The 7,232-nt window shown below is 47.3% G+C and overlaps 1 long non-coding RNA gene across 5 annotated transcripts; it reads left to right on the top strand.

Annotated features, from left to right (window-relative positions):
* The first annotated feature begins 671 nt into the window (after window positions 1–671).
* On the top strand, window positions 672–4,324 carry LOC127333241 (uncharacterized). 5 transcript variants are annotated; one of them, XR_007871029.1, is made up of 5 exons: window positions 672–862; window positions 944–1,124; window positions 1,536–1,846; window positions 2,016–3,350; window positions 4,038–4,324. It is a non-coding gene; the product is annotated as an uncharacterized lncRNA (long non-coding RNA). The 5 variants fall into 5 exon arrangements; XR_007871030.1 differs by having other exon boundaries at window positions 1,224–1,846; XR_007871031.1 differs by having other exon boundaries at window positions 944–1,846; window positions 2,016–2,674; window positions 3,245–3,350.
* Window positions 4,325–7,232: the final 2,908 nt, after the last annotated feature.

Below are 7,232 nucleotides of genomic sequence, written 5' to 3'. Positions count from 1 at the left end.
TTTGGTTAGCGTTAGAGATGCTCTAACAATGTCAATGTGTTGATTATTCCTCAAGATGGTTTGGTGAAACACGGCGGCAACTTCAGCAGCATTGAGAACAAGCAAGTGCGTGTATGTTCCACGCATGCTGCTTTGCTCGATTCATTTGGCCGAAGTATTGGCTTCTGATTGATTCCTTTTGTGCATGGTGGTTTGCTGAATTTAACCAACACCGCAGGTGCTCTATCTTCTACACACTGTCCATGGGCCCTAGCTATTTGTGGGCCGGCCTGTCATTGGCTAGCGATGGTGCGCTATGCTGTGCTGATCAAATACTCTGTATATGATGCGGCCGGCGCCTGTGATTTTCGTCAGCCGTACTGCATGCTGCATTGTCCTTTGTTCGGTTCGTTGTGCAAACTCGTCTGTTGCAATCTTGTCGAGTCTGCATATAGGCCCTCTTCTCATCTGGCCCTACATGACATCTTCTAGGTGTGTGAGCGACTCTGTGCAATGGTTGTTTCCCTCTGTTTCTTGTGGGTCCAGCGACAGGCCCATTTGTATCTAGCGGCTGTTTGGTTTTAGATTATGCTTCTGAGACCGCCGCTCTCCGCAGGTGGACCCGATTACATTCTGGGCCCGATGTCTGTGTCGTTTTGGCTTGAAAAACAGGTCAAACAGAGCAGTGTTCTTTGCGTGTACACATGCTTCTATGCATTTTTCTCTGCCCCCTTCTGACCGAGACCCAGACCCAGCCGATCATCCCTGTTCTCAATTCGTCTTGCTGGAGCACACCTGCTCGCTGGGATACTAGACCGCGCCGCCGCACCCGCGTGATCTCCTACCCACACGTTTCGTGCCCCCATGGAAGGATTTAGTTGAGGTGTGTTGGTTTCTTTTTAGGGATTTCTTCTCCAGTTTATGTTGGTTTTGTGCCTCACCATTCCCTATTTCCCCCCTTCAGATTGGTCCGTAGAATAAGGGGGGCACAGCTGCCTGCAGATGGCAGGGCGTGAGAGCCGCCGCCGAGGGTGGAAAGGAGGAGCACGCGATGGGAACGGGCACACCCACGCCGGCCGAGCTCCACACCATCCAGCCCACCCCTCTTCGTCGTGCACGGCCGAACAAGAACCAGGCCTTGACAGGTTCTAGATGTCTCCCCTGTTCTTGTTTTAAATTTTCGTGATACGTCACTCCGGCAATGCATTCTGATGGCCTCATTGCTTATATGTTTTCTTCTTCAGTTTCATAAGTTGCGGCCTTCATAGTACTTCCATAGATACATTATAGCCGATACGCCTGTGATGTCTAGCGACAAGAGACCGGGAATCCTAGAAGCTCATGTCTGTCCAAGGATTCTCGACAAGCGTCCTCGTGAATTTCGTGATTTAGTTTTTTTACTTCTAAAATTATAAATGTTGATAAGTATTATGTCCATAGCCTCATGTATATGTAGTTTGTCATTTGCGCAATGAATGGCTAGCGAAAATTGCAAGCTTACTAATTCATGTCATATATCCAATATTATTGTGATGAATGTTGTACTTTTTAATCAGGAATCGTGCACAAAATTTTGTTGGTATCCTGATTGCCATTGTGGAAGCCGTGACCTGTGTCCTGTGGGAGCCAACTTGGAACTGGGAATGCTATTCTCATTATACTTTGTTTGCTGGATCATTGTCTTATGTGATATGTCTAGATAAACTTCTTGCGTGTTGACACACATTAATTGTTTCTTGCACGTTCTATACAGGAAGTATAGTGGAAATTTCATTGTTAACCTTCTTGGCAAATGGAAATAATATGAATATTCTGGTCATTCTGTTACTACTGGTGGTCTTGCTTACAATGTGACTGCACCATCCAGGTGAATTATTGGTTATTTTGCATTGCTGCCTTTTCCATTTTGTCGTCTAAGTTTTGGTTACCCTAGAAAATGTTGTTACATTAACCATGTTATGTAAACTGCAGTTTAGATGATATTCTGGCGAATACATTCCATTAATTATTGATTTTATTAACCTGAATCTGTACAGGTTCTTCACCGGCTATAGATTACTGCAGTGAGTATATTCACTAATTGGTAACGAATAGAGAAAAGTATCTTCACGTGGCAGGGTGTCGCCTTGTTGCATATAACCAGCTGGAGTTCATCACTAAGAATGTATCGCCTCTACCTGGAGTTCAGCATTCAAAACCGGGTTGCCTAAAATTTAGTGGGACCTCATGCCCATGTTTCATAAGCACATATGTTTTTAATACTTTGCTCTAATATGCTATGCCCGTCCAAAAAATTATTATTCTTCCTGCTTTGCCTACTAAACATGTATGATGATGGCATAATGCTTTACTTGGCATGATGATTTGCTTTCTATTGACTGCTTTGTCCGCACTGACTTCTGTATACGGCTCATACATTACATGCTAATCTACACAGCAGCTTGCTTTAGAGATTTTGTAATGAATGATGGAAGAGGTACTGAATGAATTTTAAAGCATTGCTTAAATGATCCAGATAGTTATGCTTTGGGTTAGTTTTTTTATTAGGATCTCTCTAGGAACTTTTTCCTCTGTACTGTGTTGTTGCCGCTGCAGGCCAGCAAGACGGTTGGTGTCGATGATGAAGATTGCTTGTTTTGTCTGATAATGAAATGATTTGGACACATATAGAGTATTACCGCCTTTAGCTTGCAAGGTATGTTACCATCCCATGCCCCATCTGCTTAGCTAACTTTTTGTGCTGAACTAGGATTTTGGGATTAGCTATTTACAGTTATCGAAGGAGATGACCCTCTTACAAGACCTCTGATTGGTGGATTCTGTTGTTGTCAGTGTCTTGCATCATTCAGAGAAAAGTCAATTTATTTTTAGCGTCGTTTGCATGAAAATTTAAATATATAACATGGCAATATGTGAAGTGGAACAATTTATCAGTCCTCAGAATGCCAGATTTGACTCCATTAACTCTGTAGGCTGCGGCAGTTTTTCAAGCTTCGGTTATTAGGAGAACAGTGTGATAGGTGTTAATCATACAAAATACTGATCTAGCCTCATCAACGGTACTTGGGAAAATAAAAATTTCATGCATTTACCGGTATAAAGCTCAGATAACATTGTTTAATATTCTACTCCCTCTGTTCTGTAACTAGCAATCAAAGTAACCCTACTGTTGTATTTGCTCCCTTGTTTACACATATAAGAGCCATATTCTAACTGTATGCCATGTGGACATGTGGTACTTTGATTGCCTGCGCCCAAAAGCAAGGCCACGGCCCAATTATGGCTCGACGTGTGGACCAATGTAAAGCACAGAAGCAAGGCCAGCGCCCAGCTCTTGCGAGCCACATGAGCCTCTCAGGATTAACCTTACTGTAAGCACACCTACTGTAAGCACTTCATTTGATATGCCAAAATGCTCACCTATTGTTAGCCCGGTCGTTTTAGCTTCCATAAATTTCATCGATATTAACTTCCAAATCTTACTGTGGTGCTTGTATGTTCACAGAGAACCATTGACATATGGTTTAGTAACAATATTAAACACAACATTACTGTCTGTGGATGAAAAAATTATGCGTGGTTTTCAGTTTATGGGTATATTTGCTATGCTGGCATCTACTTACATGAAGATGACTGACTGGTTGCTTTTTTATACCTATTTTCACCTGCTAATTATCGGATTGTTGATAAAGAAACAGTCCATTTATACAGCTACCCTTATCTTCATGCTACAAAACGAAAGAGATTTGGTTTTTCCTTATCTGAGAATGCGCAGGAGCAACGTGTTATTTCTATACACAATGATTGTTGCCTTTGGTCACGTGTCTCTCCTCTTTTTATCTCAATTTTTTGTATTTAGATGTATTAAAAAATTACTCCTATTTGGATGTTCTTTGTTAAATATTTGATGAAGAGTTCAGGTAGTCAACTGGATGAACATGCATCTTTTTTGATTGCTGAAGAACATGCATCTATCTTAACCGAGATGTATAGATTTCATTACTTGTCAGAATATCCCTCTGATCCTGTTGTTGATATCTTGTTGATTTCTATTGTAGGTATCAGTATCATTTTCATACCACGACGATAATCTGCAAGACCAGCTTAGTTCAGAGTTTAGGCTGCTCCTGAATTTCATTCATGTGTGCATCTTTTGTCTATGTAAACTTGTAAATCATGTGTGGCAGCTTAGTTCAGCTTTGATCCACTTTTCCATACATTTTTTTCATGTAAGATTGTTGGTTTCTGTAAACAACTAGGTCCCCATTTGGTATTTCATTGGATACAAACCTGAATACAAGTGTGTGTGGAGTTCTGTGTGCAAGCAGAGCAGAGGAGAACTTCATGAGCAAAGGAAAACTTCATTAACATGCAGATTGATAGTTTTTCCATTGAACCACGATTGGCCTGCCACTGACCGGCGAGGAGGCGCCCCAAGGGGCGCCCCAACCACTAGTGCACACAAAGTGCGTGCGCATCAAACACCTCATAACATGGGAAAACAAGATTTTTTATAAATAAGGAACTTGATGATTAAAACCTTTTGGTCATGTGCATGATCAATAAGATATTTAGTAAGACTATGTATAACTCGCATTAGTTTTTTATATAAAGATAAAGCGTATGTTCCTTCTATAAAGTCAAAATATCATGGGAAATAATGTATTGCACCATACATTATGTTTTCCAATAGGTTACAGTGGAGTTATGATGGAGTTGTTTCTCTAGATGTCGAGGATGACAATGCCGAAGTGGGAAGGAGGCACCCGGAGGAAATTTCCGCGGTGTTTCCCCAATCTAAACTCCTCCGCTGGTGAACTTACTGTCTTAATTTTGTGAGAACATGCACTTACATAGTCAGTTTTAGGTCAAGAAGGCATGTGAGTTGGAACAGTCGATCAGACGATCGAGGGGCCACAACCCTCCTTCAATGCACCTAGTAAGAGCATCTCCAGCCGCGTCCCCAAAGCGTCCTCTAAAGGGATTTGGGGCGCGCCGGACCAAAAAACCGTTCCAGCCGCGTCCTCTAAAGCCTATTTTTGTCCGGCGCGCCCCCATACGGTGTCCGGTGCCCCGAGCCCGTCCCCGTCCCACGGGGGACGATCCAGGCACGCCGGACACAACGAAAAGCGAGGCGAACCGACACGGGCCTGACACGTCAGCGGCTCGGAAGCCTAAAACCCTGTCGCCTACCTTTGGTCAAGCGGCGTTAATGGCGTCCCTGTTTTCCCAGGCGATGCAGGGACGCGTCTCGTCGTGCATGGCCGCGTGGCCGTCCGTGCCGGCGTTATTGCGTGCAACCACCCGCTACCGCCGCTGTTTAAAGACGCCCTGCAGTTCTCACCGCTTACAAACCATCTCGTCGCCGCCGCCTCCCCCTCCCAGATCTTCTCCTCGCCGCTCCAAAAATGTCGAGCTCGTCCTCCCGCAAGATCGCCGCGGCGAACGGCTTCGGCCGCGGCAGCCTCACCGTGCCGGAGGCGTGGGCGCTGTACAACGCCCGGTATCCAGTCCCGCCGGACATGCGGCTGCCAAGCAGCGGCGGCTGGAAGATGGCCGTGAACGGCTTTGGCGTTCCGCCGCCGCCGAAGCCGCGCACGGACCAATGGAGGGACGCCATCAAGGCCCGTCGGGCTCAACTCACCGCCGAGGAGCGGTTGGATCCGACGTGGGCGGCCAACAACAACGACGCCTGGTGGACGACGTACTTCAAGGCGAATTACGACATCGAGATGCACAGCACCGACGGGCTCGTCGGCGGCCCCAACAGCTGGAACAAGGACGGCCGCGCCCTGTTCTGGGGCGTTCCGGGGCGCACCCTCGAGAATGTCATCCGCGGCATCCGCAACGGCGCTCCAAGGTTGGAGATGCCATCGTCACCGCCGCTGTCTCCTCAATGGCAGCCGAGGAGGACGACTACGTCGTCCTCCTTGCACTCTTCTTCCTCAGGACCGGCGCGATCGACGCCGTCCTCGCCATACCGGTCGGCGCCCTACACCGTCCCCAAACGGGAGGTGAAGGAGGAGCCGGCGACGCCCGTCAACACGAGGCGTGGCGGCAGCGGCAGCCGGCGGCAGCAAGGGAGGTGCGGTGGCGCCCTCCTCATCCCCAAGCCGGAGGTGAAGGAGGAGCCGGAGGAAGCGTCGCAGGCGGCGCTGCTGGCGGGGTATGAGCGGCAGCAGCGGCTCATCGCCAGCAGCGACGACCCTGAGGACTGCCCAGGTCCGCGGGCGGCGTTGTTGGCGTCCATGAATGATAAGGACGCCTGGAGGGGCGACCTCGACGCGGCGATCGCCATGTCCATCCGCGACTCCGGCAAGCCGCTGGTGGACCACTCCGACGACGGCGAGGCAGGACCAAGCGGCTTGGTGAAGGACGAGCCCGTCGACGAGCGCATCCAGCAGGAGGTCGTCACCGACGACATGTACAACTTCCAGCAGTACTACGACGCCTCCGGCCGCCGCAAGTGGTTCTAGATTAGGTTTAGTTTAAATTTAGTCAAATTTCGTTCGAATCTATGTAAGTTTGGACGAATCTTAATCAAATCTCGTAAAGTTTAAAATTTCCAAAATTTTGTTTGGGGGACGCGACTGGAGAGCGACGTCCCCCAAACGCTGCACGAACGAAACACGTCCTCCAAACGCTCAATCCGGCTCGTTTTGGGGACGCTTTGGGGGACGCCGGCCGGAGATGCTCTAAGCCCGAGTAGAGGTGGCTATCCGGAGCCTCGGCCTCCTTTCATTATACTTTCTCGACTCAAAGGCCCCATCTTTGATAAAAAAACTATCCTGGCGAAAATCCTTGGTCACTTTGAGTTTGTGAAGGTTTCTAAAAGTTAAACATACTATTCCGCTGACAAGTATTCTCAGCCACTTCAGGTCGCAGGTTAGTGCTAGGAGTCTCCAAGAATGAATGCTCGATAAAATCAGTTGACAGCCGAAGATGAGGCAGACGAGATGGGCATACAGAAGATCTGCTAGCGCGGTGAGAGGGAGTGTTGCGGCAGTGCACGCAGCGGTATGTTCAGTGGGAAGCTAAAGACACATATAGCTGCCATTGGTGGAGACCGGCTTTTGTGAACATGGGGGCATGTGAACCCACTTTTTAAAAAGTTCCGTTTGTGATGTCAAAACATGTTTCAAAAACACAAAATGATTTTCCAGATGATCTCAAATATGTGTCCTGGGCATGAGTTTCGTGACGAAAAAACATTTTATTTTGTCTTGGCAAAAAAGTGAAATTTTGCAGGGCTA

The sequence above is a fragment of the Lolium perenne genome, chromosome 2 (assembly GCF_019359855.2).
Source record: "Lolium perenne isolate Kyuss_39 chromosome 2, Kyuss_2.0, whole genome shotgun sequence".
Taxonomy (NCBI): Eukaryota; Viridiplantae; Streptophyta; class Magnoliopsida; order Poales; family Poaceae; genus Lolium; species Lolium perenne.
Note: the sequence above shows the minus strand (reverse complement) of the source record. Positions and strands in the feature narration are given on the sequence as shown.